The sequence below is a fragment of the Triturus cristatus genome, chromosome 2_1 (genome assembly GCF_964204655.1).
Source record: "Triturus cristatus chromosome 2_1, aTriCri1.1, whole genome shotgun sequence".
NCBI classification, from domain to species: Eukaryota; Metazoa; Chordata; class Amphibia; order Caudata; family Salamandridae; genus Triturus; species Triturus cristatus.
In genome coordinates, this window is record NC_140581.1 from 667,104,842 (window position 1) to 667,122,644 (window position 17,803).

General features: G+C 43.6%; 1 long non-coding RNA gene across 3 annotated transcripts in view; it reads left to right on the forward strand.

Moving 5' to 3' along the window:
* Positions 1-17,442, forward strand: part of LOC146865730 (uncharacterized) — a 108,565-nt gene extending 91,123 nt beyond the window's left edge. For 2 of the 3 annotated variants that reach the window (XR_014976688.1, XR_014976686.1), the window contains exons 2-5: positions 15,925-15,989; positions 16,531-16,595; positions 16,941-17,070; positions 17,394-17,442. This is a non-coding gene — a long non-coding RNA (uncharacterized LOC146865730). Of the gene's footprint in view, positions 1-15,924; positions 15,990-16,469; positions 16,596-16,940; positions 17,071-17,393 lie in introns of those variants that run through there. The other variant, XR_014976687.1, reaches the window with a different exon arrangement.
* The last annotated feature ends 361 nt before the right edge of the window (positions 17,443-17,803 follow it).

The window sequence follows — 17,803 nt, forward strand, 5'->3', positions numbered from 1 at the left end:
GTACATTTGTGGAGGGGTAGCCCACTTCTCCGTGGAATAACATAGATGGAACAGTGCATGTTTGCTGCTTGTCCTAAATGAGAGTTTTTTTATGTCATGGATCAGGGCTGTAGTTTTGTTTTTAATACATTTTGTTGCTATGCCCCTGTGTGGAATTGAAGAGAAAATGAGTGAACGATATTTTGCTTAAGCATTTAATTCTAATTGATGAACAGAAGTGTTTGAGTGCTGTCTGGCCTAAGTCTGAAGTGTTTTGGTGTGTGGATATGGCTGAAACCGCTGAAATTGTTCAACTGTGTCAGAAACAAATTTGCAGCTGTGCTCACTCATGGGTGTAGAAGAGACGAGTGAGAATAGATGCAGCTGCGCTAGTCAATACACAGCATCTGTCTGGTAATACAGTGTTCCAACCACAGAGAATACAGAGCTAGGAAAATGCATAGGCATGAAGGGAAGTACCCTTGAGAGGTGAAAACACAGGGATTCCAGCAGTTACAAGGTGCTAGAGAGCATCCACTCAGCCCTAGAGGACCCTCGATGGAAGTAAAAAGCATATACATTTCACAGTACAACAGGGCCTACGGGACCCACAATTCACTTTGTTTAAAGCAACAATTACCTGGGATCAGGAAATCAGACAGGGTTTGTAGGCTGTGGCATTAATTAGAATCATTGCTAAATGTGGGAGCATAAGGAAAGCAAAGGAAGAAGTGTAGGGAATTGGTTTCTCTAAGGTTTTGGGGAGGGGTTATTGAAGTGGTCCGAGCTACAATGCAACCTTTTCACCTCAGTGATTTTCTCTGTTGCATTTCCCAGCTGGTGAAATTGAGTTAATTGTTCCCATACCAAGTAAATCAGAGTGCAGAAACACCAGACCTCTTAAAATGTTGTGAAATGGAACTCCACACTGGAATTACACTCTGCATAGATTCCAGTTGGAGCCCATGTCTTTAATGGGCATCTTGCCAATGGGCCAATCGGGCAGAGGGAGGGTTATACCATGAGTCATGAGAAGCAATGAAAAAACAAACAAAAAGCCCACTCTAACTGTTATTGGATTTTGGATTACCTCAGTGGTAAAATTAGTCAGGATCTATTGAGAATTATGCTCTAAATCTTTTTTCATTTTACAATAATGCTCTCATACTTTTTGTTAAAAGGCAGCCAGAATGGATAATGTGGAACTTCCATTGCCTAAGGCTGCGCTAAGGGTGGTTCCTGAGGTGCAGCCTCAGGGCTGTAACAATTGGGGAAATTTCTGTGTCGCTCGTTGTGCCAATAGGCCCCGCCCACTGGTGCGGCTGCTTCAAGTGCTTCCCTGTTACCAACCACCTGTGGAGTACCCCAGGGGTCATCCCTCAGCCCTACGCTCTTCAACGTCTACATGGCTCCGCTCACCCCCATCATCAGAACCTACGGACTCAACATTTTGTCATATGCAGAGACACCCAACTCATCCTCTCCCTATCCAACGAACCCAACACTGCCAGACACAGTTTTTGAGAAGGCATGGAAGCCATCGCCAAATGGATGAAGAACAGCTGCCTTCAACTAAACACCAACAAAACAGAAGTACTCATCATGGGCCCGCACCCCGACACCTAGAACGACACCTGGTGGCCCCCCACCCTCGGAAGTCTGCCCACCCTCACGGACCACGCACGCAACCTGGGAATCATCCTGGACCCCGAACTCAAAATGGACGGCCAGACCGCATCCTCCTGCTTCCACACCCTCCACCTCCTGCACAAGACCTTCAAATGAATCCCCCTCGAACACAGAAAGACTGTCACTCATGCCCTGGTCACCAGCAGACTCAACTACGGCAACTCATTCTATGCCGGAATAAACAAAAACCTCACATGCAAGCTGCAGAACATCCAGAACACCGCCGCAAGATTGGTCCTCAACCTGCCTAGACACTGCCACATCTTCCAGCATCTGAGCACACTCCACTGGCTCCCCATCAAAGCTAGAGTCACTTTCAGGATGCTCATCCACACTCACAAGGCCCTCCACGACACCGGACCAGCATACTTGAACAGCTGACTCAAATTCCACACACCCCAAAGGACCCTACTAGCAGCCCAGCTCTCCTACGCCATGGTCCCTCGCACCAGAAAGACCAGATTAGGCGGCTGCTCCTTCTCCTTCCTCGCAGCCAGAGCCTGGAACGCCCTTCCTCTCCACCTCAGACAGACAACATCTCTCCCCATCTTCACAAGAAACCTCAAAACTTGGCTCTTTGACAGACCCCCTCCTTGATGGACTGGATCCTGCGAAACCCCCCTCCACCAGCTCCTTGAGACCATCATTGGTGAGTAGTAGCGCTTAACAAACTCGTGATTGATTGATTGATTAGTGCGTGCAGCAGCTGGCACGGTTGTCCCTGATGCCCCTCAGCTAAACACCACGCTCCTGAAAAGAGGAGTACCTTCTCTGCAGAATGGGGCAGGGAATGCACCTCAAGCATCATGGGAAATCAGGTGCGGCCACCCTCAGCAAGATTGAGGAAGAATAAGAGCACTTGTCCACGTGCTGGAAAGTGACCTCTTCAACACTATACCTCTGATTCGATTTTGGGGCAGAAACATAGCACCTCACTCGTGCTGACTGAAAAGAGAAGCACTCACTACGTGCAGTCCCCTGGAATACAGTGATCACCATAAGCAGTTTTTCAAAGTTGGAAAGAACAGTCCAGTCCTTTCTTTGCACCAGTCAGAACCAGCAGCTGTAGGCCATTCCACCCCATACACATCAAGGGGCAGCGCTCCTCACACAGCTCTTTAGTTCTTCTTCCAGGCAGGTTCCGTTTGATCCTGCAAGTCTCCTTTGAAGTTTTTGATTTCCCTGTGACTTCCAACAGGAGGCAAGCACACACAAGCCCTTGGAGATCTTCTCAAATAGTGTGCCCCCAGATAGAAGCAGCAACTGAGGCCAGCCCTCCCCTCACATAACAGAATGGGTAGCACTCCTCACACAGCTTTTCTTGGCTGGGTCCTCTTGTTTCCAGAAGTAATCTAAAGTTCTTGTGTTTTAGTTCCAATACTTATACCCTATTTTTTCACTGTAGTCTTTGTTTCAGAGTCCCTGAGCTCAGTACAAACCATTTCTATCCTTCCCTGTTCCAGCCAGACCACATGCCGTGGAGACAGCAGTGTGCAGAGGAGACATAGCCTATTCAGGTGCAAGTGAAAACTCTTACAACCACTCTAAATACAGAAAGGTCTATTTAGCCTATGAGTCCCCCAGGACATATGTCAACCTCCCTTGTGACTGTCTAAAGTGAATGAACATCCCCAGCTCCTGTCTCTACAAAACCAGACATTGAATACACAAACAGGCAGAGGCACGCAGAATGGTGAAGCAAGAAAATACCCATTTTCTAAAAGTAGGTAGCAAGGGGAGTTAGGCTCAACGGGCAAGGTTCTGGCTGGGCCGTATATATATCTGTAACAGGGAAAAATTGGCCAGGACCTGTATAATTCTTAGCGTTTTTAAATAACCGCTAGACCAAACTATATTATTTACATTTGATCTATTTACATACTACTTGATGTTACACAATTCATCATTTCAATTAAGAAATAACTAGTTCTTTCTTAATTGAAATTATGTATTATATAACATCAAGTAGTATGTGAATATGAAATAATTTGGTTGTGATACTAAAAGGCCACACAAGAAAATTATGATAGTAGGATGTTTTGTTTATTATTTTATCACTAATGTTTGTTCATATTGTGTATTATATACTCAATATTGTTGTCAAATGTCTTGTGAATCACTGCACAAAAGCATTTCCTGTATATAGCCTCTAATGTCTGTTCCGCTTTGAATATACTAAAAAGAGTAAAAAAGTTGAAGAATATTTACTAATAAAGTACCGATCAAATGAAAATACTATAGTTTGTTCTAGTGGTTATTTAAAAACGCTAAGAATTATACAGGTCCTGGCCAATTTTTCCCTGTTACAGACATTTTCTAAAAGTGGCATTTTCAAACACACAATTTAAAAACCACCTTCACTAAAAGGTGTGTTTTTAAATTCTGAGTTCAGCGGGCCTAAACTCAATTTCTCCATCTTGTCCCAATGGAAAGTTAATATGTTACAAAGCAGCTCCAATGTTATCCTATGGGACAGACAACCTTTCAACAGTGAAAAACGAAATGCACAGTATTTCACTATCAGGACATGTTCAACACACCAGTACATGTTCAACCTTTCACATACACTGCACCCTGCCCATTGAGGTAGCTTAGGTCTACCTGAGGTGTGCCTTACATGCAGGAAAAGGGAAGGTTACGGCCTGGCAATTGGGAGCACTTGCAAGGTCGACAGGGCAGTTTAAAACTGTGCATGCAGACACTGCAGTGACAGGTCAGAGACACATATACAGGGCTACTCGTGTGAGTGGCACAAGCAGTACTGCAAGCGCACTAGTAGCATTTGATTTACAGACCCTGGCACTTTACTAGGGAGTTACCAATAAATCAAATATACCAATCCAGGATAACCAACCATAATCACAATTTACACAGAAAGCATATACACTTTAGCGCTGATCAGCATTGGTAAAGTGCCCCGAGTCCTATGGCCAACAAAAACAGGGTCAGAAAAATAGGAGGTAAAATATTTGGGGAGAAACCTGCCAAAGGGGTCAGGTCTAACAGTATAACTTTATTTATTGGGGTATTTTGAGGTTTCATGATATTGAAGATGTATTCTTATGGAAAGGTAAGGTAAAGGTGTTATCTGCTAAGTTCTAGAGTGTGTCCTTCTAATGTAAAAGTTTGCATTAGGTACAGTCTGATTGAGAATTACTGAAAATTTATATTGTAGTAATACCCATTGCTAAACAATATATCGCTGCACATTTTGCAGATGCCTATTTTATATTGTGTGCAATACACTTCTTAAATAATGACTTGCATATTCACAGCGCTTTCAGTCACAGGCTGGGACTTTGTAGCATTATAAATACATGTCTCTGTTCCCCAGCGCACCAACCAGGATTCAGGATTTAGTTCAATGGGGGTTGAGTGTCTGAGTGCAACCCTCCTTCTGTGCTCCCAGATCCCAAAAGTCCCAGGGCATAACTTTCTGGATTGGGTAACATTGATAACGCAGTTGAACTGTGACCAATGTTTTTCTGTTGTGACAGTGAGGTAGCAAAACGATAATGGCTCGTACCCTTCGTCTTATTCCCGCAGTTTTCTGACTTTTGGGATCAGTGAATACAGGAGGAACATGGTAACCCATAAACAAAAACTTGCATCCTTATTGCCTATCTCTGTGGACAATTAAGCTACTGGGATTGGGTGAATATTTACCGCCATCGAGGGTAAATTCAGACAATTTAGGGGCATATCAGTAAGTCGGGGCAATAGAATTATTATCGCCGCTTTTGCGGCCGTTTTCGTCCGAAAAGCGGCGATAATTTTATCGCCTAATTAGCAAGCTCAGGCATTACGTGAAAATTTGTGTTAGGTTAGGAATTCCTAACGCCCAGCTTTGCATCTCTAATGAGAGGCAAAGTGGGCGTTCCTGACCTGACATGACAGGAGAAATGTCGCTAAGCGACATTTCTCCTATCATGAAGCCCCACGCTATGAAGCATAGCGGCAGGAAAAGTAGCGATAACCTCTGTTATCGCTACTTTCCTTACACCTGCTTCAGGACTGACTTAGCCATGATATCCTTTGGAAGGTGAATATCATGGCTAAGTTTGTGAGTCCCTATAATCAAGCTAACGCCACATTGCGTGAGATTATCGCTGGGTTTCCAGCGATAATCTCACGTTAGGCAGTTAGCGTGAGGATTTTTATCGCTTTTGAGATAAGTGTTGCTAATAGCACGCTATCTCAACGATAAAAATCCACGCTAGCCGGCGATAATTATCCTAGCGCTAAGTGCGCTTAGCGATAATTATCGCCGGTTGTTGCTGATATGCCCCTCTGGACTTGTTCCTGAAGTGAGAAAGAATACAAATGTAACCAACTACACGGGCGAAATTAAACATTTACCCATCTCTCCAGACTTTAATATAAACATTTTACCCTTAAGTTTCCGTGTTCATATCAATATTGCTTTCAAAGAACTATTGTACGGCTTCCCCAGTGTTTAACATGCCAATAAGTTACTAGTCTGTAAATGTTTTATTTTGTGACAGACTTCTACAACGTTACCCAGTTTCAGCATTATTGTACCTAAATCCAGAGCTGTGCTCAGCTCAGTGAAGAGGCGACATGTACCCTTCGTCGGTACACCTCATGTCAAAATGTTTTGTGAAACAAGAAAAGCAGACAGTGGAAAGGGAACATTTTCTTTCGGGAAAGTTCATACAATACTGTTAATATGTAAATAAATGCAGAAAAAAATGCATCGCTCCAAATATTATTTTTTTGTCGCACCACAACATTTATTTGAGTGTAAAAAATGAATTATTTAATGCTCACTACGGCTTTTTCAGTGTTACCAGAGCAGTTTCATACAGGGCTTTTAAAATCGAGCCTTATTATTTCCAGTAAATTGGTCCACTACAGCACCTTGTTGAACCTGCAGTTCAGAGGGAGAAGGATGCCTCCAAGTATGGCAATTAATTGTCTGGGAACTGAGACCGGGGACAGCCTTTATTCGTCCTCCCACTTAGCTGAAATGGAGATAAAGCAGGACTGTGTCAGAGTGAACAGAGTTTACAAATACACGGCAAGAATCTTTTAATCACATCTGTCCCTGCCTCCCACACACAGCTCAATTATTCCGAGATGCTTTGCCACTCCTGCTTCTGAGGGCTGCTGGAGAATGAAAGGATGTTTCTTTACTCTGGCGGTCTTAAGCCCTCAGGAGCCACGCGGAAAGTCGCACAGCCCGGAATGCGCTTTAAAAGAGAGGTCGTATCAGTAGGGAAAACTGCAATGTGGCTATAATTAAGCTGCGGTGCTTATCGGAGGTCAAGTTCAGCTACCGGGGGAAGTGCTGGCTCTTTAGAAATATTGCTGGAGTTGAAGGTTGGAGTTACTTTTGCCAGAAAGAAAACACTTTTTTATTTTAGCTCGTTAGTCTGATAATTCCACTGATTGCAGAACCATTATAAAATACCCAAATGACCCACTCAGCCTTCTACCCTTCTGAAGTTGGTAAATCAACACTGTTCAATTGCCTAATACTAACACCTGCTATAATTTGGAGTGCTTAGAAACCAGCAAAAGTTTGAAGAGCTAGACAAAAATATGAATTTATTGTATCCTAGAATCAAGAAGTCAGTCAGGTGTCCTCAGCCTTCAAGAACCCTTTTCCCAGTCAAACCCAGAAAAGCAGTACTTTCTAGCACTTCCCCACTTTTAATGACAAGTAGCTATCACTGGACTTTTTTTACCCACATAAGAAGGTTTTAATATCTATCTGCCAAAATATTATTATACATATTATTTCTATTATATATTTATTACAGAATTGTGTGCTTTTATTGTACAAACGTAGTGGTATAATAACGCTATTTTACTGGGTACCACAAAATATAGGCAATAGTTCATGTTTGCCTGTGCAAAATGGATTTCCTTATCATAATAGCATCTTCTGAAAAGCTGTGAGGATGCAGAAAGCTAATCTAAATAATGCAGCTAAAAATGCAATTTTTGCAGCTTCATTTATCCATTTGCGATAGAAATAACATTGCTGGTGAAATCTGCTTATTTTACATATTATCAATCCATAACTATTTGGTAAACGCTGCAACTACAGAATTACCTTAAAACACTGACTCTCACCATTGTCCACTGTGTTTTATTAACAGTTTATTCAAAAAGGCATACTAATTCCATTCAGTGCCCATTGTTAGCTGCACTTTAAATAAAACAGCTTTTTCAATTAAACTGCTCAGAAATAAACATCCAATATAAAAATAAACATAATGGATACCATGTATACTATGATCATATATTGCCATTTCAAGATTCTGGTAACATGTACAAACACTTGGCCTTCGGCCTTGTGGTTTATGATGTCACCAGAAAAATCCCTAAGTGGTAACACTATACCATATTACACAGTTACCGGTAATATATTCTCTCCCTGTATACAATATATATGTATGTCGATATATATTCACTAAAAAACCAAAGGTTACAGGGACGTTATAGTTAGGAAATAGAATTTAAAAACCTTAGAAATTCACAGAACAAACCAAAGGTTTCAGGGACGTTATAGTTAGGCTCGTATGAAACCAGTAAAATTCAGCAATGACATGAGCTAAGTATAACTTATGGCTCTGCAACGCACTGCTTAGATTACATGACTCATGACATTACCAGTGACATCACTAATGACATCACTGATGACATCTCAAATGACATCACTAATGACATCCACAGAACAACTCACATATCCAGTCACTCACCCACACAACCACTCACACACCTATATGACCAGACACACTCACCCAGACAACCACTCACACACCCATAGCTGTACTCACAAACCCAGTCACTCACCCATATACCCTTTTAACAGAACCACTCACACACACAACCCATTCACACATCCATACAAGCACTGACACGTCTACTCACTTACCCATACAGCCACTCACTCATCCACTCTCTCAACAGTACAGCTATTCACAAAGCCACTTATTCACACATACAACACCCACTTATTCGCCCAAACGGCTGCTTACTCACCCACTTATTCACCCATACAGCCACTCACACACTCACCCACCATACAGCCAATCAAACAGCCACTCATTAACCCATACAACTACATACACTCACTTACAGACCTAAACGGCTACTCATAAACCCCCTTATTAACCCATGCAGCTTCTAACAGACCAATGTATTCACCCAGACAGTCACTCACACAACCACTCACCCACCCAACCAGTCATTCATTCATCCACTCACACATGGATAGACATAACCACACAGCCACTCACATAATATATGTTAAAAAACGGAATCACTCATTAGTAGTACACAAAGTAATCAACTGTAACTTTAGTGGTACCTAAGCATATATGTTTAACACTCAGAAACATTTAGAAAACACTCACATTAACTAAATGATGTAATCAGGGATGTCATTTGAGATGTCATGAGTGATATCACTGACCATGTCATAAGTCATGTAATATGTGGGGTCATAAGCAGTGCATTGCGGGGAGTGCCAGTTTTGGTTAGTTCAGGAACTATAACTGCAGAATGTTACTGGCTTTGAACGAGTGAAATATGAGCCTTACTATAACACCCATGTAACCTTTGTTTTTTTCAGTGACTTTCTATAGTTTATTTAAAATTCCATTTCCTAACTATAACATCCCTGTTACATTTGATTTTTAAGTGAATTCCTATGGTTCTTTAATGGTATTTCCTAAGTACAATTTCCCTATAAATTATGTATTTTTTATGAATTTCAAAGTTTTTTTCATTTTGTTTTCCAATTGTAACCTGTAACCTTCGAAAGTGGGCCTGTGAGTGGCTTTGAAGGTGTGTGATTGGGTGTGTGAGTTGCTTAATAGGTCACTGAGTGGATGTGTGTGGGCTGTATGGGATTGTGAGTGGGTGTGTGAGTGTTTCTATGGGTCTGTGAGTGGGTGTGTGAGTAGCTGCATGGGTCTCTGCCTGGGTGTGTGAGTGGATGTATGGGTCTGTGAGTGGGTGTATGAGTAGCTATATGGGTCAGTGACTGGGTGTGTGAGTGGCTGTGTGGGTCTGTGAGTTGGTATGTGATTGGCTGTATGAGTCTGTGAGTGAGTGTGTGAGTGGGTGTATGGGTCTGTGGGTTAGTGTGTGAGTAGGTGTATATGTCTGTGAGCGGCTGTATGGGTATGTGATTGATTGTTTGATTGGCTATGTGAGTTATGAGTGGGTGTGTGAGTAGCTGAATGGGTCTGTCAGTGGGTGCATGTATGGCTGTGTGGGTCTGTGAGTGGGTGTGAGAATGTCTGTATGGGTATGTGAGTGAGTGTGTGAGTGTCTGTAGGAGTGTCAGAGTGTGTTTGAGAGTGTCTATATGGTTGTGTTCATGGGTGTAAGAGTGTCTGTGTGGCTGTGCGAGTGGGTGTGAAAGTGTATGGGTATGTGAGTGGGTGTTAGAGTATCTGTCTGGGTATATGAGTGGGTGTCAGACTGTTTGCATGAATGTGTGAGTGGGTGTGAGAGTGTCTGTTTGGGTGTGCGAATGGGTGTGAGAGTGTCTTTATAGGTATGTAAGTGGGTGTGAGAGTGTATGGGTATGCGAGTGAGTGTGAGAGAATATAAATACATATTTTTATTTCCACAAGATCTGCAGATCCATTGTGAATTTACACAGGGGGCTGCACTGGGCCTCGCAACAGGTTCTGGGATTTTGCACATGGTAAAACAACATAATCAGTTTCTGGCATTTAACTGCCCATTAATCATACTTTTCTCTCATTTATACCATACACAAGGGGTCAGGAAAGCTCTCGCTTGACTCCTTCACTTAGTATACAACCAACCTTTGAAACCCAGAGAACATTTCCTGAGATGTAAAATGGCAGTTGCAACATTTCTGTGAAGGTGCGTCCAGCCAATATAAAACTCTGCTTTGGCGCGTGAATCCGTGGATTCACCGCCGATAAATCCGCAGAGGATACATGTTGCTAAATATACAAATTTGTTTTTCAATTATTATGTCTAAAACTATTGAACAGATTTACATCACAAAAAGTACGCTTTCTAGACCAAGAGCTAACTTTCTGCCAAATTTGGTGTAACAGTGGTTCGGGCTGTAGTTGTGTCTAAAATCCCTATGAAAAATTGCATGGGAAAATGCATTTTGGGACGCCCCGTTTTTACTCAGGCCCGCTTGATTAATGACCCAGAAACCTTCAAGACAGCAGCTGAAGTGACTTACAAACTAATTTAGAACATTTTGTGAAATTTGCCAAGCGGCATCAAAGTTTTTGGCAAAACAAAATACACTTTTCCTATGGAAACTACACCCTAACTATGACTACCTGCTGATGACTAACAGTACTATCTATCTATCTATCTATCTATCTATCTATCTATCTATCTATCTATCTATCTATCTATCTATCTATCTATCTATCTATCTATCTATCTATCTATCTATCTATCTATCTATCTATCTATCTATCTATCTATCTATCTATCTATCTATCTATCTATCTATCTATCTATCTGTCCGTCTGTCTGTCTATACACATAAAGAGAGATATAGATATATCTATATGTGTGTACATATATATATTCACTGAAAAAAACATAGGTTTCAGGGACGTTATAGTTAGTTGGTCATTTCACTCATACAAAAACAGAGAAATTCGAACGTTATAGTTAGTAGAGCTAACTATAAATCGCGCCCCCGCAATGCACTGCTGATAACGTCCCATATTATATCCCTCATGACATGGTCAGTGACATCACTCATGACATCACTGATGAAATCTCAGATGACATCACTGATGACATCATCCAGTGAATGTGTGTTTTTGTAAAGTTTAAATGTATTTTATATATGTTAATCCCAAGGTGTATTGAAGAATGAGTTGTTGTATAAGTGTCTGGGTTGATGATTTAATAGGTGTGTGACTGACTGTATAAGTTAGTGATTAAATGTCTTTTACTGAATGCATGGGTTAGTGACTAAACTGTATGGATGTCTGTATCAGTCTCTCAGTTGTTGTATAAGCTGCTGCATGGGTTGATGACTAGGTACATGACTGTCTATATGGGTTACTTATTGGTAGCATAAGTATTACTATGGGCGGCTCAGTGTTTGTGTGTGTAGGTGGGTGGGCGGTATATGACTTTCTGCCAACATGTGTGAGTGGCTAATGTACTGGTTGTATGGGTTCAATAGTGCATGTGGAAATAGCTGTTATGGTGAGTGAGTGTGTGTATCAGTGTGTTGGTGAGTGAATGTATATCTCACTGGTATATGTGTGAGTAACTACATATGTCAAAGGCAGTATATGTGAGTGTTGGAGTATATAAATGAGTGTGTGCTTGTGTCAGTGATTGTATAAGAGAGTAAGTATATGTTAGTATCTGTATGAATAGGTTAGATAGTGAATGTATAACTGTATAGGTGTGTAAACGGCAGAGTTATAGATTCTTTACATGACTAGCTAGGTGTGTCAATAACTCTATGGATGAGTGACGGTGTATGAGTGTTTGTATAGGTGTATGAGTACATATAATAGTGCTGTATTGATGAGTGACTGCAAGTATGAGTTACTGTATGGGTGAATGAATTAATGTGTGTGTATAACTCGGAAGTAGTCAGTGGGTATATAGTAACTTCTATTGATTTGTCTATGGTTTAGAAAATGGTAGTCAATATTTTAGAGTGGGTGTATCAAAGATTATATTAGGGTGTGAAGAGGTGCATTAGATTATCACGTGGATGATGTCATCAGTGATTTCATCAGTGATGTCATTTGAGATGTCATCAGTGATGTCCCTGACCATGTCATGAGTGATGTAATATGTGATGTTATCAGCAGTGCATTGTGGGGGCGCGAGTTATAGTTAGCTCTACTAACTATAACGTTCGAATTTCTCTGTTTTTGTATGCTTGAACTGACCAACTAACTGTAACGTCCCTGAAACCTATGGTTTTTTCAGAGAATTTCAAAGGTTTTGTAAATGCTCATTTCTAACTATAACTTCTGTAAAACCTATGTTTTTTTAGGGGAATTTCAAAGGTTTTTTAAAGGTTAATTTCTAATTATAATGTTCATTAAACCTAAAGTTTTTTCAGTGATTTTAAATTATCATTCCATTCTCAACCTGGTTAAAACAGCCGATATTGCCAGTTTTCCAGCAATAGTTCCCACCCCAAAAAATTGTCTCAAATGATAGCAACAACTTATGCAAATAATATGCAGAGTAGGCTTATCACTTCCTGATATTTTCAACAAATCTGCGGTGCGTTCCAAAAACAGGCGCTGAGCTGCGTTAACAGTAGAAATGTAACATCTGCCTTTTACTGGTGTAAAGTAGGATGACTACCTACAGTGTGAAAGGGAGCCCAGCCCAGAATCACATCTGAAGACCAACACGTGTCATAGAGCTACTGATCATGCCCCTCCGACACCCTAGAAGGCCATAAAACCCACTGCCACCACCCTCAGGACGTCCCCCAGACCACCCCCCCACTACCACCGAGGCAGCGCACAACAGGACAGCGGACCTTCCAAAAACGGCATGGCCCCTCAGCCACACAATAGCTGAATGTAGCGAGATGTGGCAACCAAACATGTATGAAGAACACAAGTAATCTACCAATAATAATACACACAATACCAAGAGTACAGGGTGACACATTGGTGCTTGCGGCCCGGGTGGCGGCAGCACTACAACAGGGACACCCGCATCAATTGATTGCCCATGACGGAACCACCACCAGAGCTCCGGAGTCATTGTTCACAGCCTCACGCAGAACTGGCATATGCCAGGCTAGCCCAATCTGTTTACACATACAGGGAGGGACAACAACGCTACATGGCCCAGCTTTTCATTGTAGTGATCTGCTGCTCACAGGTCTAGTTGTCAGTACGCAACAGCCACTCCCTGACAGCTGGTTTACTCCACACCACACCCATCAAGCACAGGCGTCACAGGACACGTGACCCTGCCAATAAAAACGACCGGACGCACGTGCTCCATGCCATTTCCATTTCAGACTTGGTGCACCGGATGCACTTTGGCCGGCACAGCCACACCGCCACGGGACGTTGAATTTTGGTCCACTGAGGTAGGGGCATTGTAAGTGCTGAGCAGGTGTGCAGCCTGTGATAATGCCCCATCCCGGTGGTCCGGACAGCTTATGTTTTGTGTGCTCTGCTAGACTGCAGTGTAGGCCTGAACCATCGAACAGAGGGGGCCTACCGCCATGTGCGTGGCCTCAATGGTCACTGAGATAGTGGCGCCGCAAGTGCTGAGTGGGTGTGCAACCTGCGATGATGATGTGTGCACTGGCTTTTCCTCTGCCACGTTATGTTGTTATGTTACAATTTTTTATAAAGCGCACGTACACCCAACGGTTTCATGGCGCTATATGAAGAGGAGCAACAGTGTACTGGACCAGATGTTATGGGTAGGCCTGAGTGAAAAGGAGGGTTTTGAGAAGAGTTCTGAAGCAAGGAAGAGAAGTTTCAAGTCTGAGCTCCAGAGGGAGGGAATTCCATATCTGGGGAGCAAGAAATGAGAAGCTTAGACCACCGTGTTTTTTCCGCTTGTAAGGAGGAACGACAAGAAAGTTAGAGTGGGAAGAGCGAAGAACACGGGAAGGAGCGTAACGAAGAACCAAAGAAGAGATAAAAGCCAGTCCGAGACCGGCTAGGGCTTTGAAAATAGTGCAGCCCAATTTGAAAATACAGCGCTTGGCCACTGGGAGCCAATAGAGGCTTTTCAACAGGGGACAAACATGTTGATTGCGTGGTTGCTGAAAAATGAGACGGGCGGCCTGATTCTGAACCATTTGGAGACGGTGGAGTTGGTACGCTGGCCATGGCAAAATCAAGACGCAGCACCAAATGTGAGACCTGATGGCCTGCGGAGCGGGACTGCATGATGGAGAGGGTGCCCTGTCCGCAAAAAGGTGAGCAGCGAGACCTGGGTGCGCAGGAGCGGGCAGACACCTCTGGGCAGCGGGAGTAGATGGGGTGCAGCAGCCTGGGTGTGCAGCGTGGAGCAGACACCTCTGGGCAGCAGGAGTAGATGATTTGCAGCAGCCTGGATGCACAAAGGCGGGACAGCGATTTAGGCGTGCGCAGTTGTATATACTCTGCCATTCCTGATTCTGTACTATGTTTCAGATGTGGGAGCTTGAGGGCTCCACTAGGTCCTGGCACGTGGTTGGAGACACAGCAGTGGCGTAAAGGTGAGCTGTGAGGGTTTTGTCCACAGTGTGGGCACTTACTGTCCCTCCTCAGCTGTTCCTTTCTCTCCCTCACACTCTTTTTCTCTCTCTTCCTCTCTCTCACACTGTTTCTCTCTTTCTCTCTCTCTTTCTCTCTGTCTCACTCTTTCTCTCTCTTTCTCTCTCTCTCTCACTCTTCCTCTGTTTCTCTCTTCCTCTTCCTCACACTCTTTCTCTCTTTCTCTCTCTTCCTCTCGCTCACTGTTTCTCTCTCTTCGTCTCTCTCACTCTTTCTCTCTTTCTCTCTGTCTTCCTCTCACTCTTTCTTTCTCTCTCTCTCTTCCTCTCTCACACTCTTTCTGTCTCTCTCCCTCTCTTCTTTGATGGACATATGATGCACAATCTTATCTTGCTTTTTGTCTAACGGGCGGTGATTCACGAATTGACGTCGCCCCACCCCCAACACGGAACTCCTGCCACTCAGTGCCACCAGAGCTGAACGCGTCTGCAGCCTGCAATGATGCGTGGCCATCATGACAATCAACACCCAGTATTAATTGTGAGCTCCGCTTTACTGCGTGTATGCCTGAGAAGGCTGCTTCGGCACATGGTGCATCCACGCCAGTGGCAAAAGTTGAGCAGAGAGGCTTGTTTCCACAGCAGAGGGCAGTCACCTCTGGGCGGTGGGAGTGGATAGTGTGCAGCAGCCTGGGTGCACAAGAGCGGACAGACACCTCCGAGCACTGGGAGTGGATGGGGTGCAGCAGCCTGGATGCGCAGGAACGAGCAGTCACCTCCGGGCACTGAGAGTTGATAGGATGCAGCAGCCTGGGTGCACAGCAGTGGGCAGACACCTCTTGGCAGTGGGAGTGGAAGGGGTACAGACGGGGGCAGACACGTCTGTGTGGCAGGAGTCGATGGTGTGCAACAGCCTGAGTGCACAGGCCGGACAGACACCTCTGGGCGACGGGAGTCAATGGGGTGTAGCAGCCTGAGTGCGCTGGGGGCGAAACAGAGAATTACGCGTGTGCAGTTGTATGTACTCTTTCTATACTATGTTTCAGATGAGTAAACTTGATGGCTGCATTATGTCCCGGCACGTGGTTGGAGACACACGGGTGGCAGAAAGGTGAGCTCTGAAGAATTTCTCCACAGTGTCAACACTCACTCTGCCTCTCCATCTCTTCCTTTCTGTCACTCACACTCTTTCTCTCTCTTATTCTCTATCTCTTCCTTTCTCTCTTTTACACTTTCTCTCTTTCTCTGTCTTTTCCTCTCTCATTCTTTATTTCTCTCTCTTTCCCTCTCTCACTCTTTCTCTCTCTCTCTTCCTCTCTCTCACACTGTTTCTCTGTTTCTCTCTTCCTTGTATCTCACTCTTTCTCGCTTTCTCTCTCTCACTCTTTCTCTGTCTTCCTCTCTCTCTCTCTCTTTCTTTCTTTCTCTCTCTCGTCCTCTCTCTCACTCTCTTCCTTGTATCTCACACTTTCTCTCTTTCTCTCTCTCACTCTTTTTCTGTCTCTTCCTCTCTCTCACTCTTTCTCTCTCTCTCTCTCCTTTGCTGGACGCATGAGGCACCATCTTATCTTTCTTTTTGTCTTTTAGGCTGTGATTCACAAATTGTGCAGTTGTATGTACTCTGCCATTACTCTTTCTATACTATGTTTCAGATGACTAAACTTGAGGGCTGCATTATGTCCCGGCACGTGGTTGGAGACACACCGGTGGCAGAAAGGTGAGCTGTGAAGAATTTCTCCACAGTGTCAACACTCACTCTCCCTCTCCATCTCTTCCTTTCTGTCACTCACACTCTATCTCTCTCTTATTCTCTATCTCTTCGTTTCTCTCTCTCACACTTTCTCTGTCTCTTCCTCTCTCTCTCATTCTTTCTTTCTCTCTCTTCCTCTCTTTCACTTTCTCTCTCTCTCTTCCTCTCTCTCACACTGTTTCTCTCTTTCTCTCTTCCTTGTATCTCACTCTTTCTCTCTTTCTTTCTCTCTCTCTCACTCTGTCTTCTTCTCTCTCTCACTCCTTTGCTGGACGCATGACGCACCATCTTATCTTTCTTTTTGTCTTGCAGGCTGTGATTCACAACTTGTGCAGTTGTATGTACTCTGCCATTACACTTTCTATACTATGTTTCAGATGACTAAACTTGAGGGCTGCATTATGTCCCAGCACATGGTTGGAGACACACCGGTGGCAGAAAGGTGAGCTGTGAAGATTTTCTCCAGTGTCAACACTCTCTCTCTCTCTCTCCATCTCTTCCTTTCTGTAACTCACACTCTATCTCTCTCTTATTCTCTATCTCTTCCTTTCTCTCTCACACTCTCTCTCTTCCTCTCTCACTGTTTCTCTTTCTCTCTTCCTTGTATCTCACTCATTCTCGCTTTCTCTCTCTTTCTCTCTTTCTCTGTCTTCCTCTCTCTCTCTCTCTTTCTTTCTCTCTCTCGTCCTCTCTCTCACTCTTTCTCTCTCTCTCTCCTTTGCTGGACGCATCACGCACCATCTTGTCTTTCTATTTGTCTTGCAGGCTGTGATTCACAAATTGTCGAGGGATGACATGCCATACCTGTACCTACTTTTATGTTGTTCTTTTGTTTAAATAAAATGTTTTATATGTAAATCCATACATGACTAAGATTCTTATTTGTCCAACCTCACAAGCATCTTCCTATTAATAATTGTACCACATTAGCCATTTTTATACGTTCAAGATTTCCTCACGTGACTGTCACATTTGTTTGTGGGGGTGGGGGTGAGGGGGAGGTGGTGGACAAGGAGCTGCTGCTGGGGGTGTCGGAGCAGTGTTGGGTGTCCGACCTGCATGCTCGTTGGCTCCATTGCATCGGCTCCCAGAGACTTGCGAGCCGGCGGACTGGCTCGTAGATGAAGAGCTGCGAGCCGACTGGCTGGAACGGCTGCGGGCCGACAGGTATAGGA